This window comes from Phalacrocorax carbo, chromosome 22, assembly GCF_963921805.1.
Source record: "Phalacrocorax carbo chromosome 22, bPhaCar2.1, whole genome shotgun sequence".
Lineage (NCBI taxonomy): Eukaryota > Metazoa > Chordata > Aves > Suliformes > Phalacrocoracidae > Phalacrocorax > Phalacrocorax carbo.
In genome coordinates, this window is record NC_087534.1 from 5,943,528 (window position 1) to 5,968,950 (window position 25,423).

The 25,423-nt window shown below is 44.0% G+C and overlaps 1 long non-coding RNA gene across 1 annotated transcript; it reads right to left on the reverse strand.

The window, feature by feature from the left end:
* Positions 1-9,594: 9,594 nt before the first annotated feature.
* LOC135316770 (uncharacterized) lies at positions 9,595-25,119 on the reverse strand. Its single transcript, XR_010376019.1, has 3 exons — positions 25,032-25,119; positions 12,488-12,613; positions 9,595-11,215 (listed from the first exon to the last, which is right to left on the reverse strand). It is a non-coding gene; the product is annotated as an uncharacterized LOC135316770 (long non-coding RNA).
* Between the last annotated feature and the right edge of the window lie 304 nt (positions 25,120-25,423).

Here is a 25,423-nt window from a genome sequence, read left to right on the forward strand (position 1 = left end):
CAGGCTTCTCTACAGGAACTTGCAGTCCTTAAGTTAAGCCTCAAAGTTTTTCTTTCCTCTTGAGAACAAAAAAAAAAAAGAGGAGCTTGGTAAATCCACTGTTAAAAGCATTGCTTTGGATTAAATCTGGCTGAATTGGGTGTTGTTTATGTTGACAGAGTTCACTTAAATAACTTTCAGATGTCCAAGCTAGAGCAGATGAATACAACCCTTTGTGTTTAAGTCTGAACTAGCTCACGTTAAAGGCAGTTGATCATGAGAAATACGCAGCTCCAGGGAATGATGTATCTGAAAGCAGCAAAGGCCAAATGAACTGCCCTCTGGAGACACCTGCTGCCATGAAGGCTGGAATGCAAACTGGCAGGAAGAGAAGGGAAGCGTGTCACCTGCAGTGTTTTTAAGACGATATCAAAAATAAGAGATTACGGAGGGGGAAAAAAAAAGGCATGCTGTGAGGCAGCAATTTAGTCATGATCACAGCCTTGGAGGGTGCAGAGAGACAGTGCATGGAGAATGGAAACCAAGGAGTGGATACTCATGGTACTGCAGGAACAGAGGCGGAGGTCTCCACTGTCCCATCAGAACAAGGAACACAATTTTGACACCCTCCAAGCAAAGTCTATTTTCCCTGAGTGTCAGGGAGAAGCAGGTTATTTTCCATGTTCAATGGTTTAGAACAGAAACAGCTTTGAGACAAGCATTAGAGGCTGCAGCTCTGTTCTTTGGGGCTGGAAACTCCTCCTGCAGGAAATGGGTCCTTCTGGGGAGCTCATCTGAGAGCACAAACCCAGCGCCTGTGCCTCAGGACCATGTTGAACGTAACAGGACAACATCAAATTAACTTCCAATTCATGTTCCAAGTCGTAGCCTGGACATATTGGAAAAAGCAGCTCCTACCACAACACCCCTCCTCTTGCACAGAGCTCTCTTCCGAGTAGATGAGAGCACACACTCAATGCAGAAGTTGTGCACAAGCAGATTACTTGCACACTAGCACGGAGTTCAAGACAAGTGTTTGGGAAAACTGTGGGAGAGGAGTCGTAACAGGGATCAGAAGTGGTTTTGGCTATAGGTTCCTGACCAAAGTTCAAATGTTTGCTCTGCTATGCGCAGAAACACAAGCCGAGGTCCACCAGCTCTGCCCTGAACCCCCCTGACCCTGGGCAAGTCCAGGACCAGACACAAGGCTTCAGCATCAGCCTACTTCAGCTTCTCTATGACGGCTTAAAACAGGCTGGATTTTAGCAATCGAATGGGCAGAAAGGAAGAACTCCAGTACTCAAACAGTGATGCATTTTTTTCTAATTATCTTCGCACAAGCGAAGCAGCCACCAGCAGGGAACAGACACAGTCACACCTCAGCGAGCAACAGCCTTCTGACACATCCTAAGTAACTTCATAAGATTAAGAGGCTGATGACCTCAGAAAGCATTGGTGCTCCTCATGACAATAGGCAGATTGAATCATTTAAATCTTCTAGCGAAAAAGCCCTCACAGCATGCTTGGCACCAAGTTTCCACTCTTCCCAGGTTAAAAGAAATTTTATATTATCAACATCACCCGCCCTCCACTAAAATCCTCCTTTTTCCCCATACCGATAAGGCCTACCCTGCTTCATAAATCCTCACATCTGAAAGAGAAGGAACATAAATAGGGGAAGTAAGCAGCAACTCCATAAACATTGGGTATTTTCTCTCCAATCTTGTAGCCTTGGGACATCTTCCATAATTCCACTCAGTTTGCATTTTAACTACCCCGTGAATAACTTTATCATTGCTTCTGTCTCTTTTCTAGCATTTAGCCCTCCAATATTATCCAACTACAGTTAAGTTAAGAGCCTTCAGTTTCTTTAAGGGGCATGGTTTTCCCTCCACTTCTAAAAGCATCCACTACTCCGCTGTTTAACTACAACGCTGTTCTCTTAGAAGTAGTTAGCTATGGTTTCGATAGGTGGTAAAACATTTACTCTGAACTGTTCACACCATGTCTTTAAACAGTCTCCAAGCCTCCTGCAAGCCTTTTACCCTCTGCCCCTCCTCCTCATTCCCTGTTAACAAGACTTCTCAACTTCAAAAAGGAAACCCACATCAACAGTGTTGCCTTAATGGATTTTTTGGCTGTTTCATTACTGTAAATCATTGAATTTGAGTACATTTGGTCTCTACAACTGAATGGCTGTTTCATAGTTACCTCTTGAGCTAGGTCCTGTATACAGCTTACAACTAGCAGAGTTACATGTCCCTTGTGGGTTTTCTGCTTGAGTGCTCCAAGGAGCTGTCAATCTGCTACCTATGTGCATTTAAACAATCTGTCATGACATTTAATCAGTCTACATGGGGCAAACCGAAGTCTCCTGTTATCACTGAGAGCAATTTCAAAGTAAAAGCTTGATGGAACTGCAGTCACGACCTCCTCCCCTGCCAGCTCTGTCAGGTCTCTCCCAGCCAAGGAACTTTGCTTTTAAATCAAGTACGATCTTTGGACTTACACTTTCCACTTCCTTCTCTTGCTGCGTTACTGTAGAAGCAACATCTAGGGATAAAAACCCAATTCTTTCTCTTCCTCCTCTTTAGCTCCCTAAAAAAATGAATGCTTCTGAATCACGGCAGGCCAACAACGCTGCTTTTAAAGCAAGATAAGACATGTTTGTTAACATGCCCCTACAAACCTTCTGCTTACATCTTCCTAGTTGTTTTCCTGATCTAATTAGTGGTGCAGAGAATTAAACCTCAGCCTTCAAGACCAACAGCTCCCCAGGAGAGCAATCCAGCTATAATACTATTTAAATATGAAACAGCTCCTGTCCTCAGATAGAGTTGAGGAGGCATAAACCAGAGAAAGTTGTAATTACCAGGAGTGATTAAGAATTGCAAGTTATTGTCAGAAAGTGCAGAGCTGCTTTATGCAATCCTCATGAGACAGAAAGAACATCTCCATGGTTGACAGGGGGAGGAGTTGGTTCTGGAAAAAGTCATTTAACAGACTTGCTAACACAGCCATGCAATAACAGCCCCTACAGCAAGAAGGGAAACAACCAACAGTGCAGAGTGCCCTGTGTTAGGGCAGACCCCAGCGCTGTTATAGGCACATTCACATATTATCTATATTGCAGTCCTTTCTGAAGGACTGAGGCATAAACTCTGGTCTAAGTGGATCCTAAATGGGTGTCCCTCCAAACGCTGCCCAGTTGTCCCTGAGCCTGCACGCAGCTGCCGCACACACAGTGCCCTTTTGACAACTGCCTCCACAGGTCTTGCTCCTTATCTGCTTTGAACTTGGCTCCTCGTAACTCCCTTTGATAGCTCCCAGTTCCTGCACCACAACAGAACAGCTGTTGCTGCCTGACACCTCCAGACCATACTTGGCTCTGCAGACTTTTACACCCAAAGTCCTCTTTTTCCAAGCTGAACCCAAGCCTAGATGGCTCCTGTAGAATGAAACCACTGTATCCACAACGATGGTCGCCTTTCTTGTCCTTCTCTTCCTGAGCTAATATTCCTATTTACAGATGTAGGAAGTGGAACTGCACAGGAGGTTCAAAGTATGAGCAAACCCCAGATTTATAGTGCCATAAGGACGTCCTCTGCTTTGTTATTTGTTTTCTAATGCTTAATATTTGATAGTCTTAACTACTCCTGGACACTGAGATGGTGTTTCCTACACCACACTCTGAAAATCTCACTTGTCCTCAATCTAGGTTTCAGGCATGGAAGTGCGCGGCAGCCATGTAATCCAACATCACTAATCCAAAATCCATGAACTATAGAGCTCACCACCATTTGAAGGCAGCAGTGGAGCCAGATACTGAATCCCCAGTTCCCAACTTTGCTTCTGCCTCTGGAGTTAGGACTAGCCCAACATATATGCAGTCATAAGCCAGGTAGACTGGGAACCACTGGATGGCATAAAACACTGTTCTTCAAGCTATTTTGCAACCCGTGCCAGCAATACAGAGCTACCTGAGTGAGTATTAAGCTAACAATCCTGCAAAGCTGCCACACTACCCCCAGGCAAGCCGCCGGCTTGCTTAGTCCCAGATTTCCTCCCGCAAATCAAGGCTAATCCTTCCAGATTTAGTTAGATTACAGCCTCCTGAGGTTGAGGGATTGCTTACAGCAAATATTTACAGAGACTAGTACAACAGGTTCCCCTCTTGGATACTGTGATAGAAGCAAAAGAAAATCCCTAGCAAAGACTGGAGCCCTGACAGGATTTATAGCTGGGGTCTGAGTGGGATCTACACCCCAGAAGATGCTGTGGATTTGTTCACATTCAAGTAAACATTAAAAAAAAAAAACCAATGACATCTTTGGATGTGTTTTTCCATCGCTTAGGTCAGAAGAGATTCATAGGAGCTGGGAAAGAAAGAATATGTTTTTATCACACTCTCCTACTCCTCCCACTGAGAGCAAGCACAATACACCCAGATTCCAGAGGATTTGCATCTTTTAGGTGACTCAGCCAGTAAATGCAATTTAATGCAGACAAGTGTAAAATGCTAAGTCCAGAGGGACAAATGCTAGATGAGCAAGTGCAGCTTAAATGGAGCAGTCATGCAGCATGATGATGGCCACAGAAGGGATTTATGGTTCAATATAGAAAAAAAATCCCTCCAGTCATGACACCCTCCTCCCCTTATCACTGTAGTTCAAATGGCAACCAGAGAGGCAAAGCATGAATTGAGCAAGGCAGCCGTCCTTGCAGCAGCTCTGCAGAGTTAAGTTTGCTGTTACAGCTCTCCTCCAAGAAAGGACAGTTGATCAGGGAGGCTTATATTCTCCAAGAAGTTTAACACCCTAGTTGATGTACTACAAAACAGCTGGGGAACCTTGGTTTGAAAGCTGGAAGTGCGCTGCCTGCAGTCACCCACCATCCCTAAAATATAGCCATTAGGGAAGGGGGTGATCAGCACTAGAAAAGAATCCAGAGCTAGTCACCAAGTTCCTTGAATTTTAGCCCTACTGTTTGAAAATTGGATGCTGAGACCCAACACAGGAAAACTATTCTTTACACAGAAAATTGTAATTCACCTGCCTGCCTCTATATAGTTCAAGGTATATAGACCATATCCAATCCCTGGTCATTTAAGGATTCAACCCAGCTGCCAGTAAGACATCCTTGAGACTGAATTTTAAGATGATGAAATTACCGGAATCGCTGTTTTAACTAAATAGCCTTGAGCTCAACAATCAGTCTTGTGCTTTGGAGGCACATCTTGAGCATCAGCAAGTATTACCGCAGGCAGCCTGTGCCAAGGAGCATGCAAACAGGGCAAGTGGGATGCTCGATGGACAGAGGGCTCCATATCCTGCTCCATCAGTATTCCCCACTACATACATGGCAGTTAGCACCTATCTGGAGAGGGAAAAAATTAAGTCCTATTGCCAACAATTTATTACTTGTCAGTTGATGCCAGATGAACTGGGGGGGTGGGGGAGCCCACAGCCACCTTTGTCTCGCCACATTTGGCGTCCCTCATGACTTAAAAAAAAAAATAAAATAGGGACTTAAGCCATACCCAGTCACAGGCTTTACCAGAAATCTGTCTGTGTTCAAAGAGTCACATTAGTTTCCATGCAGCTGAAACACCAGCAGGTACTCTGGGAAATTATCTCCACAATATCTGTTACCACAAGTAAGGTTCCTCATGTGTTCAGAGCGCCACATCAACTGCTTACCCGTCACTTCCCCATCTCAAGTGGCACTTAAAACTCAAGCTTTGATACAATCTCCTTAAAGGCTTTCTGAAACTTGATTTCTTAAGAAATCTTCAATTAATAATAAAAAAAACACCCAACAACAAAAAGCCACTTCAGGCTGCTAATTTTCTTCATTACCTTTGCTTTAATGAAAAAAGGCATGGGTGGCTGTAAAAGCTGCTTCTCCCCGCCTAGCCAGGCTTTCACAGCTTTGGTTCTGCAATGAAAGTGCACCTCGATGCTCTTGCAGCCTGTGCCACTGGAGCTGCCTACATCGCACAGGGTCAGGATGCCCTGGCCCGGCGCTGCCACTTCTCTGCGCATGACTCGCGCCTTTGCTTCCCACCGCCAGCCTGGGACAGCCCATCAAACACAACTTGCAAACCTGTCAAAGCAGGGTCTTAGCAGTACCGACATCAAATTACATCCTACTCAGTGTCAAAGATGTAAAATAACAGAAAAATCAGGCGATGCCTTAGGCTTTGCTTATGAGGGCGTTTCCCAGTAGGCTCAGTACCCCTTCCTCTGCTCTCCCAGGGGAAGTTCAGCAGCAACTGGAGAGCCCAGACAGTGACAGATTCCTGCTTTTCTGGTGCACGGGCAAGACACCTGCCGACGCTGCGCCCCGAGACACCTCTCGTGAGAAAGTTTCCATGCTATGGGAATCCCTGCATCCTCATAGCCTCAACTGCACAAAGTCTGACCTCTCTGATGCCTCCTTAACAGCTGGCTGGTTCTAGGCAAATTAAAACTTCAGCCTTTCTTTGCCACACAGGTTTGTCTCCGAACACTATATTTAAATCCAGATCCTTCAAGATGCTGACATATTATGGCAAGCTGAAGGGTACCAGGGTGCTCAAGAGTGCCCTGAACAGAGCTACGCAGCTGATCCGGCCAGCGTCCGCAGCAGGGACAGGGCAGCCTCTGCCAAAGGCTCGCTGTGAAACTGAGCAAAAAGTTTCTTTTTCTCTGAAAATGTTTTTCATGGGTGGTTTCACCACTTGCAATGACCACGTTTCTAACTCAGTAATTAGGGCTCCGAAACCCCTCAACCACCTAATATCAGGGAGAGGGCTGGCAGAAGTGACAGCAAACGGCCTCATGCTCCTGAACTACGCTGGCTGAACGCAGAGCTTGTCCCAAGCAGGAATGATAGCAGAGAATACAGCAGCATATGGAGGTGGGAAAAGGGATCAGAAGCCGTGCAGCCTTTTCAAAACTACTGTACGGGACTGGTACCAATCTCACGAGGAAACAGGTGCTGTCCAGTGCCCTTTCCAACCTGACCACAGAAGGACAATAATGCCAGATTTTAGACCCTGTTTTCTAACTTTTAGGAGAAAAAGTCATTATGTCAGTGAATTTTATTCACCCTGCTTTGCAGCCTGACCTGTTAAGTTGTAGCACATGGAGGCATCTGAAAGAGGCACCCTCTCCGACTGAGCTGAGGGGAGGATGCTAAGCTCTGACCTGGGGAATTAGGCAGGCGCACACTCGCAGCACGTTGGGTGTGCGCTGCCTTGCGAGGCTGGGCTGGACTTGCAGTTCAGTCCCAAAGCTGCAGCTAAAAGCCCCCTTAGGCACAGCCCTTTACTTGCTGTCCTTTCTCCTACCAGTAAGAAATGTTTCTTCCCTCTCCTTTTCAGCCTCAAAGCTGGGAAGCCCTAGTTTGTCATCACACAGGCCATCGGTTAATTATCACAACAGTTCACACCCAGATAATTCGGCATTTATGCAGCAACGGAGACACTCCATTGTTTTACCCTAACGCAGAAATTTTGAAAGCACTTCCTTTATGAGCAAAATACTTTTCCAGAAAACCTTCCTGACTTGCACATCAGTATTTTCCAGAGAGGTGGAGTACAAATCCAATAGTCAACAAGAGGATTTAAGCATACCCCAGACACTATACATGAAATTACTGCTACATCTCATACTCTACCTTCTAACTAGGAAACCTAAGTAAGCTCAGTAACTAAGTAACCTTCTTATCTCTACTTATCCCAAAAGAATTAGGAAAATGCAAGTTGGCAGCACTGCATTGTACATTTTCGGCTATTTTTTCCTCCTCCTACACAGAGGATGCTGACCAGTGACATGTGCTGTTCTCAGGGACAATTCCATGGGATAAAAAGACCCCAAATCCCACAAAGGCATTCAACTTCTCCATAGAGGGGACCTCTTTTGTTAAATTGCCGGTTATCTTTGCAGAATCATGTTATCCATTGGCTTGCTGTTTTCTCTAAGTAGCTGCAGGGAATACTACAAGTGTTGTGATAAGCAGAACTTCTTTCACCAGGGCTAAATTGGCATCTTTATTGCAGCACTGCAATTTGAAGCCAAAGGACTGCTTGATGTCCTGGTGCCTTTTATTACAAGATTAGGGTCACAGCTACTGAAGCTGAACTTCACACTTCAGAGTGTGCACTGCACCATGTGAATGCTATTATCGCTTCCCCACGACCTGCTGTAGGTCTCGGAAAACATTTGAGGAATACATATCAAACAGTTACTGTAGCTTAAGAAGTTACCATGCATCAGCTGATCTGTAAATAAAAAATGGCTTCCCATGTGCTAATACCCCTGAACAAAACCCCAGCAAAATACACTCAGTGGAAAAGGCTTTGTGCTAATGCATTTTGTCTGTTTGCTTCAGGCTTAGCCCCTGCTGGCAGCGGGATTCCTCCAGTGCAAGGCTCTCCAGGAGTTCAGATTATTTTAGGGGGACAGCTTTGCACTTCGCATTGCCAGAAAAAGGCACCTACATCACCCCTAAAAAGCCATACAGCTATTCTGAGAAGTGCCAGGGCTGCCCTGAGGGTAGATGACCCTAAATTTCAAAAGCCCATGAGATCTGGAACTTCTGTACCTTGTCTCTCCACTTACATACACACTTTCTCCCCCTGCCTCCAAGATAGGCTTATTAGAAATCACATTTCGGGGGAAGGATCACGACAGGACAAGTAGTCCATGCAACTGTACTTACCCAAGCATCCCTGCATGGCTGGAGGGCTGCCTCTTGCTGTTCCCCTAGGAGCTTCCTGGAAGCATCTTATTGCTACAAGACCATTTTTAGCTGGGTGACCAGAAAGTGTTTTAGCTATGAAACTGCCTGTCAGACACAGTATTTATATCTGCACCCTCACCATCTGCTGCAGCTATTTTCAACCCTACAGCAAGTGCAATTTGAAGTAGTTCTACAGCAATTGCCCTGTCCTGACATCTCTAATCAAGGTTCATCTGCTGTTAGAGCAACTGGCCTTCCTAACAGAACTTAAACCCCGTATGAGAGCTTGTCCCAGCTGCATGAATCAACTAGAAACTTTCTTAAAGCCTGATGCCAAAGGAGGAATTGCCAAAGCCCAGGACTAGGAGCTGTGTGCTTACCTTAGGTATCTGGAAACAAGTTTTACCTCCTTTATCTGTAGTATATAAGCAGGTCATGCAGTTAGGCTAAAACTCCTGGATTCCTTGGAAGCAGGGTACTGCAACACACAGTTTTCAGAAGCTGCTCTCCAGAGCCAAGCCCTGGGTAAAAGCTCATCTCCCCCTCTCCAGCTTAGAGACCTCAGGTGCCCTGGGTGGAGGTACTTATATCCCCTGCTCCACCAACAGCACACACCTGATTATTGGCAATAGCTGAAGTTACCCTGGTTTCATTTGCTGCTTATCTCAGAAGCAAGGGAGAAAACTTCTTGCACTAGAGCTTCCAGAAAGAGCTTTCACTGCTTATTTCTTATTGTTCACCTGTCTTTATCCAGCATTTATTATTATGTATAGCTCAGCTATTCAAAGCAAGTTTAATTTACCTGCAGATCATATTACCTAGCCCACATTTTCAGATTTATAGCTCAAATGGTTTCTTCTTGCATTGCATGATTATCTGAATGGAGCATGCTGCCGTGATGGATGGACCTCAAAGGGTTGGTGGTTCAACTGAGTAAGAGAATCACCAAAAAAGCAGGGTATTTTGTACTTCTATGTAATTGCCCCAAACCACAGAAGTCTACAAATCTTGGCTAGCAATATCAGATCCACATATGATTTACTCAAATACTCTAAGTCAGCTGCTGAAGAAAGGATTTTTCTCTTTTAGTACAGACAGAGGAAGCCTAGTCTTCTCACACAGGCAGCGCAAACAGCACTCATAGCAGGGAACAGAGCCATGATATTGAATTTTTATATTTGCCTATTGCCTACATTTTTGCAAGAGTCAGGGGAGTGTGTCACTTCAATCTGAGCATTTTTTTTTAGAGTGTGGAAGGTAGAAATGCAAACTAATTCCGTATTTTATCAGTAGTGATGATAAGTTCTCCCACTCTCATTCTCGCTTCATGACTTTTATCCTGTAGCTCACATGAGACCCAGCCATTGAAATCCTGCTTGTATTATAACTGAAGTTTTGTAACAATTATTGTAACTGTGTTATACTGAACTCAATTGTTCAAAAAGGAATTTTGCGCACTTCTGTCAGTACCTCTATCATGAGCTGAAGCGCTTCTTGTCATGTTGGGGAGCTTCAGGGCTGGCCTTCAAGGGCAGAGAGCTTAGTTTACAGGTTTTAGAGAGAGAAATTCAGAATAGCACAGACTTCAGCCAGAATGAATTTCAGCTACAGATGCTCATGTCCCTTTATGATGTTGTGTGCTAGCTCAGAGCTCTTCCAGAGAGGTTTTATCTGCCAGGTAAGAGTGGCGATGCCACCCCTAGTGCAGCAGGCACTGGGAGGAAAGGAAGCCAGCCCTGCCACCACCCTGCTGCATGATCCACAGAGCATCATCACCTTGCCTTCTCCTTGCCTTTGTCTTGCTAATCAAAGTCCAAGCTCCTACAGCATATTCACATTGGGCTCAGCTTTCCAGGATCCCTGTTTTATTCAGGACCACTAATGTTCAGATAATATAGGTAAAATAATGCATCATGTTCAGGTGAAACCTGCCCGCTGCAGCAGCAGGTGCCACCGGTCTTACACACACAAGAGCTCCTCCAGCCTGTTGCCTTTGCTGCAAGAGCGGCTTCCAGCGTTGTCCTGCGAAGCACCCGTTTCTACCTCTGCCTGCCTGGAGCCTGGACCCCCAGATATCCCCGTCCAAGCCGTGCCCAAAGAGAGGATGTTAAACAGGCGCCCAGATGCACGACCACCCCGTCTAGGTGTGCTGCAAATTAATGACTCTGTGATCTGCAAAGTACAATTTATCTACAGCTACCACTGATAACACTCACTACAGTATTTATATAGCAGCCCAGGTCTTTAGAGTGTTTTTTCCTTAATTCATTTTCTCTAAATATGACTATCATGGTAAGATATATACACTTGCACTTATAAAAGTACATTTTTATGCACCATTTCAGATAAACACCATAATTAACACAACAAAGTCCCCATTTTAAAATCTTGTGTAGTGTTCTGTTAAGAAAGCTATCCAGTGCAGGTCTTGCGTGTGTTTCTTGATTGGAGAGATGTCTGGCTGTTCTTCTGCAGTTAAAGCTAAGTGGTTTCTATGATTTTCTGTTATCTGAAGGAGGAGAATGAAATCAAATAAGATATTATACTCTGTATTGCAAAACACTGGAACACACCCTGCCAATCACAGCATCCATCATTATAAAATGCCTCTTTTCTGTCTCAAAAGAGCCATCACCTTTCCCTCTAGAGCCTCCATATACAAATCAGACCAGGAACAGAAATGATTCTGGGAAAAGGCTCAGGGGCATGAAGATACAGACTGAAAAACCTTGATACGGCATTGGTATTGAGAAAAGTGTGTGTATAAGGGGGTGGTCAAGTTTAATGCAAGTTTTCTGGTTTTTATTAAGCCATACCACCCAGAGGATGGTTTCTACACAAGTTAATCCTTAGAACAATTCTGCTAGAGATTTCAAAGCATTCTCAAAAAAAAAAAAAACCAACAAAAAAAAGGGCAACCAGGCACTAACAGCAGTTCTCTGTTCAGGGTACAGATGGGGAGGAAGATGAGGGAATTTAGCTGGAGGGACAAAGGGCCCTTGGAGATTCCTCTGAGCAGAATTTTGTCTCATCTACACTTCATAAATGGAAGCCCTTCTGGAAAGTCGAGTTTTCAGCTGTCCTGTTATGCATCCAGACCTGGCTAGATGGCTGTTAGCTGGTGTCTAGTTATCTGTGCCAGACTGAAAATCCATTAATTGTCTGTGCTTCAATGTCACTGTGGCATCTCCACAACAGCATCTCAAACTACATCTTGAATTCATTATTTGTAGCAGGTTTTTATCTACCAATAGATCCATACTGCAGAAATTGAAGTTTTTACGTGTTTTAATTTTCATCCTTCTTTATAGAAGGGGCAAAACAATAATGAAAAATTGGAAAATTGATTGAAAAATATAGAAGCTGTTCTGAGAAGTTAGCAGAGATTTTTAAGAGTTAACGGAAAAAGTTGCTATTGTACTCAATGCATAGAGTAGAATAAAGACTGCCTGATTTTCACATTGCTTCTATAATTTGGCTCAGCATGATCCAAGCAAGGGTAAAAATAAAGCACTAAATCTTTCCCATTATTTCACTCCAGCCAAATTCCAGGGGGTGGGAACTAATTCTGACACCCTCCGGCAACGCTGAACCCGCTGAAACACATCCCTCCTGGGATCTACAACCTTCACACTGTCTGGCTTTAGATGGGCCAAGGCACCATAAGCGACGTGGCGCTAAAGCAGCCTGTTTTAAGGAGTCATCTAGGAAGAGATGGCAGGACTAACAGGCAGGGACGCTGCGGTTAATGAACAACAGCAAGCAACCAGGTTTTGCTTACTTTGTAATAGCTGGTGATGGCCTTTAAAGCATCACCTTTCAGAGTCCTGTGATTATATGCAGGTGTTAGCACATCCAGGAAATTAAACTTCTAGTTCCTCTGGCTATCAGGGAAGTTGGAGGGACTCTAAAAGAAAAGGAAAGACGATGACAAGCATTTGATTAAAAAGCTGTGGGTGCATCACGAACGATAAGAATGTGTTTTGGAAGTCATGGTAGGGAAAGCTTCTGCTGTATAATTAGGAAACAACCACAAGCTCACTGTAGTGTGCTTAGGAGAGGAATTTACTACAGAGCAAGCACTCTTGTAGGGAGAGAGTGTTTGCGTTAATAAGATTCTCTCCTTGTGGCATCCTCTGGGACACCCTCCTTCTGTCTGATGAAGCACTTAAACGCTTCAGTTTTGCTTAAGGTTACAGCTTCTCTAGATAATTCTAATTTGAGAAAGGGACAGAAAAAAGACATGAAGATGATCACAACGCGGCCTTGTAGGCACTGGTCAGCAGTTTAATGCAGTGTACTTGGAAGAGGGTTGTGCCTCGTCTCCTGAAATTACGCTAAGCAAAAAGGTGTCTGAGGATCATTCTACCCTATCACTTTTTAAGAAGTTGTTTAAAATTACCTTTATGAATCGTGTCTGAGGTTCCCCACCATCCTCAGTGTCACTGCACACTGCAGTCACCTCCACTTTGCCCCAGGGAAAGCACTGCCTATAACTACGCTACAGTCCCTCCGTCCCAACTAAAGCTAGTGCAAGCTTTGGACTTACTTGCTTTGGGCAGGTGCATTGTAAGGCTGCAACATTCCAAAATTCAGCAAAATTTCTGAATGACCCTGAGGGAACAGGGTACGATTAGCTCATGCTGTCTCACATGCCTTGCCCAATAACTGTACTCAGGTTAAGGAAAGTTAGCTCTACTCATAGTCATGACTGCCAGCACATGGAAGCAAGTAAAATGGAAGGGCTCCCTACAGCTTGGTGGCTACCTGTGGAAGTGGGACTGGGCAAAGGTACAGACATCCTGAAGTCTGGGCTGACAGCCAGAACCTCGACAAGGTGTGAAGAGGAACATTTTATGTTCAGCTGATCCCCAAGGGACAAAAAAAAAACCCCACAAACCAGTGTGGGTTTTAAGGGAACAGAGCCAGCAGGCTGTTTATTCTTGATTCTGTCCTTGATTCAGTTTGACTGCAGGGGTATACTCCTTGTTCAGTACCTCGTCAGTAGCAATGTGTTTGGAAAGGTTGCCTGCTTCTCTACAACTGCTCCTGGCTTTATGCTTCCTTTGGAGAAGCACTAGGGCTGGGAGAAGAATGATTTCTCTGAGCAAAGCTCTGACTCCAAAGCTGCCAGTGTCATTTTATAGATCTTGCTCAGGATGAGACTCTTATCTGGGAGACAATCTCGCTCCCCTTGGTTACGCTCCTCTGCCTTCAGAGCTCTGCTGCTTCTGTGCAAGTCTTGATTTATTTATCCTAAGTTTGCAAAGAACTTTCTGAAAGCACTGCAATCCTGATAGTCCCCTCTCAACCCAGGTAAGTGGATATTCAATAAAAATTGTACTGAGCAGACTTTTCACTACAAACAACAAATTATTAGTCTCTTCCCTGTGATCAAATAGTGGTGATCCCACAGAACCTGGCGTAGCTACAAGCATTGCTTGGATACAGACTACATTTAAGTTATTTCTTACATTTCTGTTTTGTTATCTATATTTAAGATTTCATGTCTCTTATACTTTGTATTTCATCCATTGTTCTTTGTATTACATTCATTTTAATAAACTTGAAAGGGGTTGACACTGAAAACCCAACACACAATAGGCCAATCTGTGTCAAAATGGACAGTTAGATTTGATGTTCTGGGTAATGTTTTATCAAACATTTTGGGTAAATGGAATTTCTGAAATATTGCTGTTAGGATAGTTTTCCTTGATTCCTTTTCTATGTGTCTCTGATTCCAAACTGCATGAGTGCAGGAGGAGACAGAGAAAGCTTCAATGATCAGCCACAGACAAAAGGGAGGGTGAAAACATTTTTAGATTTAGTGGGAAGAGGTTTGAACTTGAAGGACTTTGTACAATACGGCTTGAAACGAATCTATGAAACAAGCAGCCCTGCTGTTTTTCTGGATGTCAAACACAGCTGCTGAAAGAGGGAATGTGCAGGGATCCCAGCACACATCTCCTCAGAACCCCAGTCTTGAGAGGTCCATGAGCCAGCTCGCCCGGCTACACAAATTCTTCAGATCTCTGTATCTTCCACAGAACATTTCACATGGCAAATTTATGATCCAAAGATTAAGCCTTTTGATAGCCAGTGGACTGTAGGCATGGGAATTCGCTTGCAGCAAGATGAGCACTGACAGGGAAGGATCCTCTTCTGGCTTCTAGCCCCCATTGCTCTCAATAGAGGTATTCTGCACGCGCCTTCCTGCATGTTGCTCAACAACTTCCCCAATGCACGGACATAGAAAAGGAAGGAGATCATGCTTCATTGATTAATCATAAGGAATAACAAGAGAGAAACCTAATGAAGATTTAGTGGAAAAAGATAATAATTACTGCTAGTCTTGGGCATGCAGAAATGGAGCAGGTGTAAGATGTTTGAACCTGTGCAGAGAAAGTCTTTGCAGCAGTACACAACTCACTTCACTGTCATGTCAGACACGCTCTTAACCTGTCCTCCTAAGAGATGCACAGCTATCACAGATAACCTGGAGAAATCATTACTGATTACTAGCACCATGAAACTCAAGGACTTCTTCCCAGCTCACTTGTTTCTTCTCTGACAGGAGCAAGAGATCAAAAATGAAAGAGGATGTCACTCCTTAATAGTCTCCCAAGTCAAGCAAGGCTATAAGGATATAAATATACGGTCTTTATTTGCAAAGAAGCATGAAAGAAATTGCTACAAAGACAAGCAGGAGTAATATCCAGAGATATCCATCAAAAGAGGGATGCGGAGCCAGACGAAAGTATTTTAAACAACAGAGGTCTCCAGCCTGAGGACAAAGCTCCATTTGCTGAGCAAAGGTGATGTAGGATATTTACCCCAGTTATTACCCCAACAGCTGCATATTTGGCCATCAATTTAAGTCCATGTGACATGACCAGCAAGCAATAAAAACCTGCTTGGAGTAAAGGCTAATATTCACAACGGTGTTTAGGCCATTGTGATCAGTTGGTTCTGAGGAGGGTTTCCCCTCTCCCCAAATGAAGAATCACTTCATCAAGTGATTCTGCAAAGGTACTCAAGGACTTGGGTAAGCCCAGGACATTAGGGTCTGGCCTGAGGCTGGAAGACGGGAAGCCATACACAGGCAAGACTGCACAGGGGGAAATGAAGGTCAATATACAATCCTGGAAGAACAAGAGGCCACTTCTGTCCTGTAGACAGCTGCGAAAATGCAGTGAGCAGAGCTACTGCTCTCTGTGGGACAGAAAGGGAGACAAAAAAATATATGAAACAAAGGTCTGGCTACCCAGCTTTATCACTTCTGACTCTGACAAGACAATTAGCCCCAGAAAGAATCAGCTGGAGAGCAAGTGCTCTGGCTGCTCCCAACACACTGTTATGCTGAAGCCCTGATCTTTTTAAGGATATATTTTCTACTGGGAGACAGACAGGCTTGTGCAAGCCAAACATCTAAGCTATGACTTTCTTGTTCAGCAGGGAGATTTAGCCATCTACACATTTTACCCATATATATATAGCAGACAACTTCACTCAAACCTGCCGCCATCCAGAAGCTGGAAGATGTAGAATTTTGCAGCGCTCTCACTCTCGGTTACAGTCCGGTCTGAAGCGGGCCAAGGCATAGTTTCCAGAACTGCTGACTACGCAGTGAAATACTACCCAGAGTTGCTGTACTAAGGGATGGGAGGGCAGCCACAACAGAAGCTGTGTGTGCAGCTTCTGTTACTGTTGTTGTTAATCAGAATACAAGTAAATTATTTCTTCCATCTGTGACTCCCACAAATAAGATCTCCCTGCTGCTGTTTTCTCAACTGCTCCACTCAGATTCCTTTGTTTTGCATGTCATGCTGGCCATTTATGACAGAGTAAAATGTATTTGCCTTCCAGCAGGTTTTTTTTTTTTCTCATTAGATTGAGGTTTTAAATGTATTGAAGATGAGAACTTTTGAAACTTCATGATGCCTGAATGCTTAGAGCACTCATTAAACATTTAGCATGTGAAGTGGGGAAAAAAGGGCAAGCAAACCAACAACCAAAACCCCAGCTGAAGTATAAAACAGGGGAAGCAGAGTTCAAGGCAAACTTTATTCAGGGGCAGATTTCATCCTCTGCTCAGGGATGAGGGAACATTTGCTCTTCCATATTCAGCAGTTGCTGGGAGCTGGCAAGCTACAATACCACTCAGGGCTGTTTTAAATTTCTACCCTGGTACTAAGGCATCTGTGGGGATCTGAAAGCATATGGAATAATATGAATACAGAACATCTCCCAGTTTCAAAGAGCCTCTGTCTTGCTCTGGCATGCCACTACCTCTCTCTACCTCAGGGCAGGACTGGTTTGCATCTGTTTGCTCCGTACTGGTGCAGAAATGGCTGCACAAGGTCTAGGTACAGTGACAAGGGCCACCTGTCATGGAAAAGCACAGCACAAGTACCTGGTACCGGCACAGCTGGTGGCCTGGGGCAGCAGCAGTCAGTGCACTGAGTCCCAGCAGTTGCCTGAAGGTGCAAATGCAGAACTGACACCTAATGGCCAAATTAATAGAATCACAGAATCATAGAACATCCTGAGCTGGGAGGGACCCACAAGGACCATCGAGTCCAGCTCCTGTCCCTGCACAGGACAGCCCCAAATTCACACCGTGTCTCTGAGGGGCTTGTCCAAGTGCTTCTTGAGTATCGCCAGGCTGGTGCCGTGATGCCTCCCTGGGGAGCCTGTTCCAGGGCTCCACCACCCTCTGGGGGAAGAACCTTTTCCTAATACCCAGCCTAACCCTCCCCAGCACATCTTCCTGCTATTCCCTCGAGTCCTGAATTACAGAAAACACACTGGTATCAAAGGAAACACAGAAGGGATCTTTTCTTTACCTGATGTGTACAGAGTTTATGGGGAGTATGGAAATGCACAGGTTTCCTAAAGGGCCTGAATTACTCCAGGAGTTCAGCTGACCCAAGCAGTGCTGATGAAATCCTGATTTCTGTGACATTCCTGACTTCAGCGCAGTTGGGCTTTTACCATCGTGTGCCCATGCAATTTCTGGAAATAGCTATAGCTGTGAAAACAGTATGAAACAAGTGGGGCAGATCCCACTCTCAATTCGTGCACAGTTGGAAGTTTAACTGCAACACAGATCACTGCAGCCAGAGGCTTCTCTCCAAAGAGGTAGTGGCTTGCTACTCTGATCAGATCAATAGCAATGCCTGTTGAGGGAACAGATCTTTTCAAGTCATGGCTCTGGATGTTTTTAACTGCCTCTTCTTTATTAAAAGGAGCTGCAAGTACCAAATGGATAGGAAAATTCAGATTCAGAGGACTACTGACGAATCTCCCAGTTCATCCAAAGTTTAAAGTCACCTAGAACAGCTGTGGGAGAGAGAAACCAGTTACTGTGTTGTGCAGGCTTCTCTACGTGGCATATTATTGAATTAATCTGCGTGAATCTCATCATGTGGGAAGCTGCTCTGTGGCTCTTGCACAGGACAGCAGCAGTTCACTTCCACATCCAGGCTCTCTTCGTTCATCCCACAATGAGATTCGCCCCCCCCCCCCAGCTCCAGCTCTGATTTAGAATGCTGGGAACTCCTTGATACTATTTGAAGCCCCTCAGCTCTTCTGCAGCTGTAAGAAGTCCTGATATGTAAGAAGGATGATGAATGTGAGAACTCCCCATGGAGTTCACTGGAGCTACGGCAAAGGCAAAAGCCAGCAGCCCATGCTGGAGTGCCCAATCCTTCACACTTCTGCTATTTGATCACTGTGGGAGTCCAGCAGAAGGGAGCTCAGTACCAAAGGACTGTAAAGTAGCTTTAAGTCACATCTGCACCTTTCTAGCTATTTTATAAGCAGTACATGGATACAGTTTCTTGCATAATTCAAATCCACTTGAAGTAACTCACACCTTTTGTCAACAGCACCAACACAACCACTGAACACCATGGGGACAGTTGCTCCAATCACATAGTCCTCCAACCACTGCCCAAAGGGGCCTGCAGGAAAAAGATGGGATTAGCACACAAAGGATGGGATTAACCCCATTTAACAGCAGACACTTGCAAGGTCAACACCCATACCCCAGTGAGCCACGTTTTCTGTTCCATTAAGCAGTAGACACACAGCTCTGTGGAAGGCATAATTCACCCATCTGGGTGACTTGCATTATAAGGTGTCTACATTTCCCACCGACTGTAACAAGGGGACAGGGGAGCAGTAGAGGCACCTGTATCTGACCAGAGGAACCCCAGCGGTCGTCTGCAGATGCACCATGCTGTGGTGAATCCTCCACAAGTCCTGGATGCCGAGAAGGGTAACCGAGATTCTATCCCCAGATCCCCACTGCTACGAGCGCTCTTGGTTAAGCTTATAGTATGGATGTACTGGATTAAATCCAGCGTTCAAATTACCTGTTAAGCACAAAGCTACGTGAGTATATGAGATGAAGTCATCGCATAGCAAAGTTTCAGGGATGCAGTCTTCAATGGGGGATTTAACCTTTTTAAGCCCAGTGATTTGAAATATAACTCCCTGTATTTGCAAGGGTTGAAATAATTTTGCAGCATCTTGAATGGCAGGTTATGGTTTGTCATCCATCAAAATCATTGGTAAGCAATGAACAAGGTTGAGGATGGGTGATTTAATAACAAACAAACAGATAAAGTATCCCTTTCTTATGGAGCATGGATATTATTTCATTTTCTATTTACTGTCAGGATCCCCATGATAAATAGTCCTTTATAACTTTGATTCTCACACACTAGAGTTATTAAACTTAATTGCGTTTTCCCCCCATGTTTTATTAGGGCAGGGATGAATTTTCATGATTCATCCAACATTCATCATTTGTTATAATCTCATTGTTTTGCTCTTTGTCTCAGCAGCTATAATATTAACCTAGGTCAATAACTCTGTCAAGTGGGAGTGATGATACTTGAAATAGGGAATTTAAAGCATGGGAACTGCATCTTATCTCAAAGATGCAAAAGTGAAAATCATGGATAATCACTGGACGAACGTGTTGAGAGCAGCTGGGGTCCATACAGCCAGGGCATATTTGCCTACTGTAGAGTTACAGTACACTTACATAATGCAAAGTCCTTTTCCATTAGCCTTTGGCTTGTATATGAGCTAACACTGCCAGCATTTTTCCCTCCCACTTTTGGTTTCCATCTAACAGAATGTGCTGAATTATCTTAAGAAGTATCTTGAAATATCATCAGTTCTTGGAAGAATTTCAGGGCCCATCTGCAACCCAAATAAAACTCAAACAATTGTGTCCTGAGATTTGGTGCATGATTCAGACATTGTAAGACCCAGAAGCTTTGTCACATTAAATCTTTTAGTTCAGACCTGCCAGGATTTACACACTCGTTTCTTTCTAGAGGCTGAGCTTCCTGGCCAGAGGTGTCATCCTGGGGCATCCACATACCCCAGGAAATCCAACTAGGAAGACTGGTCTTTAAAGAACAGAAACAAGACACATGTATTGCCATGTCATGCATGCCCAAACTCAAATGTCCCACCTAGAGTGGAAGGTGAACACTTTCATTTCAGATTTTATATTGATCCTTATTTTCTGTCATGACTTTCCAAGGAAACCAGAGTAATCCTACATATGAACCATGCAAGAGTTAGATCTGAATCTCCTGAGATTCATTATATTTGAATCAGCTGCCATAAAGACCCAGGTCTCACAGAGCAGATGAAATAGGGATATCAGCAAGCCTGCAGCTCTCTTCCTGTGCTGTGAAGAGCTATAATGTATTCTAGGGAGACTGTATCCCCGGGTCTACAATTACACAGATCTGTGTAATGAATAAACCATTCATTTCCTATTGTGTTACTGGGACTGTAATCTCTAGAAATCCAAAATTACCTGGGAAAGAATATAATATTCAATAGTAGCATAACAACAAACTATCCCCCAAAGCACAGTGTTCAGCTTATGACATAGTTTCAAGTGCCCTCTTCTGTGGGAAAAAAGTTCCTTCAGTCCTCTAGTAATTTGTTAAATTGAGTCTTTTAAAGCTCTGAATTCCCAAACCACAAGCTAAGAATATGCACTGTCTTAAGCATTTTGGGTCATATTACCAAGCTCTTCTCTGCAATCACAAGAACTAGATATTGAAAAAATCATCCCTGAACACATGCACATGTATTATCAGCCCCCCTCTCCTCCTCTCCTCATTCCATTCAGTCTTTACAAACCCAGGCACAGCAGTGTAATGCCATCTCTCATATTTGACCAGACTTGTTTCTTCAAGAAACTCAGGTCGGACAGGTCCCCATGGGAAGCATCCTTCCCGTCTTTCCTAGTACAGGTTGTGGTTGTGCTTGCATTCATTGCGTTTGCTACCCTTTGGTTTCCCCTCCACCTGTCCCCACATTATCATGTTTTCATGTCAGTCTCATACCTCAATTCACATCCTGTTCTTTTTTTAGTCTCTCTGGGCATCAGGGGGATCAATCCACTTTATATATACACCACTTTCTGCAGAACTTTCGTCTCCTCTGCCTCCAGCCTCCGGTGTCTGTTCCTTTTACTGCATCTGCCTCCAGTCTGTACCGTTAGTACATGAGCCTGATATATTTTTGCATTGATAGCAGACATGGGATTGGGTTTTTTTAAATTAAGTTTAATTTTGCCAATTGCCAAGCGCTGAGCAAGAAAAAGCACTGCCAGAGCAGACTTACCCAGACCGGGCAGCTCAGACACTGAAGTTTTACAACCAACTACGTGTATGGGAGTGAGGTAAGAAGCATTACGTCCATCTGCCTTCTCTCCAACCTGAATGACCATCTGCATCCACGCTGGCTGGGGTGGCCTTTAGCACATCCCACAAAAACTGTTCAGCTCTCATTGTTAAGAGTTTTCAACACCTGTGAATCCAAGGGCCCTCTCCAGGGCTGTGTGACTGCTCTAGACATGAAACATTTGCTGAATGGGGTCTTGGAACTGCTGAGCCAGCTCTTAATTCAAAACCAAGCTAGCCACAACCTGAATCTTCTAGCTATGCCCCAGGTCAGACTAACAGATCTGTAAAAGCCTTTCAGACTTAGACGACGCTTGTTGCGGAACACACAAAGACTGGGGAGGCTCCATGAGAGAATCCATGAAGTGTGAACAGCTCTGAAAAATCCTCTATGCCCAGCACAGCCTCTCTGCAGTCTGATCAGGGATTTCACTTTTTCAGAGAAGGGAAACAAGACAACAAAATCTGTTCCCTTAACCTGACAGACATGCTTCAGCTTTCAACACCACATCCATCCTGGAGGCCGAGTTCCCTTTTGGAAGGGCTATCTCTGTGCATGAGAAACTATGGCCCCTTTTGCAGCTCTGTTTCCTGAGTGGTACCCAATCCTCAGGCTCATCGATGACAACATCCAGCTAAATGACCTCCTCAATCTGCTGGACCGTCTGTTTTCTGACACACTGCCTTGGGCACACCAACACCCTGCTGTGCTGGCCAGATCATTCTGGAGCACATTTGCTTTTACCGGAGACAGAATGTGTAACCTTGTTTGAGCAGATGAGACATCAATTGTATGTCTTGTCCTGTCTTGCCACCAACTCACCATTTGCTCTTTCTAAACATTGCTGAGTATGGTAATTTGGAGCAGGTTTCTTAAAAGCTCAAGCTTGGGGATACTCATTTTGCTCCTCTGGGAGGACAGAGAGACTTGCAAAGTGTGTTTTTATGGAGACATCCTACCTTGAAGGAGGACATGATTAACAAGGTAGGAAGTGTGAACATCACTTGCATTTAGGTTGTTATAATGTCAAACTAACATGTCTCTTATCATGAAACCCATCGATAACGGTAGATATTTATGTTCCATTTCTGGAAGCCAGATGATCTGAAATTTTCTATTTTCACAGAGAAATAAATATACCATAACTAGGTTTCTGGATCTTTAGATTCCAGGAAAAAAGCTAGAAGGCTGACATGGAAGTATCCTCATGACTCCAGACAAAACCAAAGAAATTTAAGTATCCATTTACAAATCCCATGACCTTTAGCCTCTTCTTAATTTTCTGGGCAAGGCCTGGCTCATGACTTTTGACAGCTATGTGTCCTTCTAGCGGATCAAGAAAGCCTCACAGTGAGCATCAAAAAAATTTACTTTCCCTTTGAAACACCCTCATATTGCCAAAGTGATAAAAAATAGCTTATATAAATAAGAAGCTGGTCAGCTGTACTTAAAATATTCAAAGTAATTCTCTTCTTAGCACTTCTATCTGTAAGTTACAAAGCAACGTTTGTTGGCTGCTGACATTCTTGAATTTCAAATAAAGAGAACTCAGTAAGGCTCCTTGCTTTTTCTTCTCCATTCTGTTTAAAAAAAGACTTTACAAATTATTTAAGGCAAGTCGTCTTCATGGCTTTCAGTTCAATACAGAAGAGAAACAAAACTCAAACAGCACCCGACTGGTAGTAGTATAAATGCCATGTAGGTTCTTGTTTCAATCTCAAACTTTACATTACTGCTGGCATTAACAGAAGCAACTCCTGATTTTGCACCAGCTTAAGTGAAACCACCTTCAGACCCAGAAACATTTTATTTTTAAAATAAGCCAAGTAAAACAGTAGAGAAAAATTAATTAATTAGCAGCATTTATGATAAAAGAGGTGGCTATCATGTCTTCTCCCCACAGCTCTATAAAGAGAGGAAACCGCTTTAACCACTTGGGAGTAAGAACAACTTTGCCGAAACAGCTCTGAATATAAAAAGCAGGACACACAGCCTACAGAGAAAAAAAACCAAAACAAATCCATTAAGATAATTCAGACAAGGCAGGTGACAGCCATGAGGATGGATGTGAACTTTCTCTGCCATTGAGAGCCATCTTTGAATGATATGGGCAGAGAAGTTTATGCTGAACAGGACAGCGCACAAAGTTTTTCTCCAAAACACAAAACTTGGGGTTTATATTATGGGACAAACACAGGCAGACCAGCCTATCTAGATCAGTTCGCTAATTCAATCTGATTATCAATTAGGTGCATATTAAAGGTGATTATAGTGTGATTACACCGTCCTTGGAAAACCTGGGAGTTTGCAGAGCAACTCCTTTATGCAATTTGCAGTGTCCACGTCAGGATGCCACCAGCTTCCTCTGCACTCTAGGACAATTCCAGCAACAGCCTGGAAAATAAATCCGCATTTGCAGCATCTCAAACGTGTGTCCACACACACAGTGGTAAGGAGGCCCACGTGCACACCAATGGATTTCTCTAGCACAGCCCTATTTTTGAATTTTTGCTGTCAACAGCTACAGAACTGATTCAATGACCAAAATGCAGATTTAGGGACAGCAAGAGGTCTCCATTGCTGTTTCACTAAGTTGCAGTGAGAAAGAAAGTGCGGCAGAGTAAAAACGATTTAGTGTGACCTTTTGAAGGCAAAGCTGTTTACGTTTTATAGTTCAAAGAACTGCTTTGTTCTATTTACAAATGCCCTTGCATTTTAGCCACAACAAATAAACAGTACCTCAGTCTGTAAGAAAAATATTTAAAATCTCTTCAACCTGCAATAACTCTTTTCTCAGTTATTAAAACTGCTCAAGGATTTAAGAAATTATTCACCCAGCTTTAGTCACTGGGCCTTTGGGGAATCCACTGGAGCCCACAGCTGTCCCAGGGCCCCTGCTCCAGAGTGGCAGTTCAAGCAACTTCTGAGTCTTCAAAGAGAAGTTCAAAATTGACTAGTCAGTGGCTTACACGAGAGAAGAACTGTGCAGAGATTAAAGCCTAGCTTTTTTGAAGACTGTTGGAATTGGATGAGAAGACATAATAATGTCTTTTTTTATAGCGTCAATTGAAAATAAAAAACCCTCGATGTTTTCTTTTTCATGAAGTAGGCCAATTGGCTGTTTATTTTAAGGACACTTGACTGGTGGAGAGACTGTTTTCCAGGTTGGCTTTTTTTTTTTGGCTGAGGGTTACACGAAAAGTAGATCTCATCCTTTCAGTAAATGTTGAGCAACCTGAACAAAAATAAAATCAAGTATTTCTTTTCTTGCTAATGCCTTCTTAAATGTAAAATGTTTTGATGGAGACTCCTTAGCCCACTCTACCCTCAGCACCCATGTAATTGGTTGAGTTACCTGGGAATCAAAATCAATTCCTATTAGAGAAAAGACAAGAGCCTGCACAATACTGCATCGGGCTGGCAATACATCCCTGTTGGTGTAACACCTCTGCTGCTGTGGCATGTTGAGACAACCCTTCTGTAAGTCAAAAGGTTTCTTGGGTGCTCCCATCAGAAGGAACTGGCTCAGCTCATCGGTGACGCCCTGCTGCAATCAGCTCGTCTCCGAATGGCAGTACTTGACCAAAGAGGGGCCTCACCTCATCCGATACCTGCCTCGGTCTCTGCTAGGGTGACGCTTGGAGGAGAGTGCAGGAACAGGACAGTCAGGTAGAGCCTTTTCCCTGGCTACGTCACAGCTTCTGGCAACCCACAGATGATGCAGAGGTTGATAACCTACACGTTATGTCAATATTGGTCATTAAGTTATCCAGCCCTTTTACCGATTGAACCGCAAGGTCTGACTCTAGATGATAACAAATTATACAGGCTAGCTCTACACAGAGGGAAGGCAAACAGCCTTTTTACTAGCTTTAAATTTACTGGCGGCTAATTTCATCGGCGATGGGACAGAGTAAAACACCAGGAGGCCTCAGTTTCTGTAATGCTCTTCACAGCATTAACCCCTCTAGCAAGTCCTGTGTACACTGCT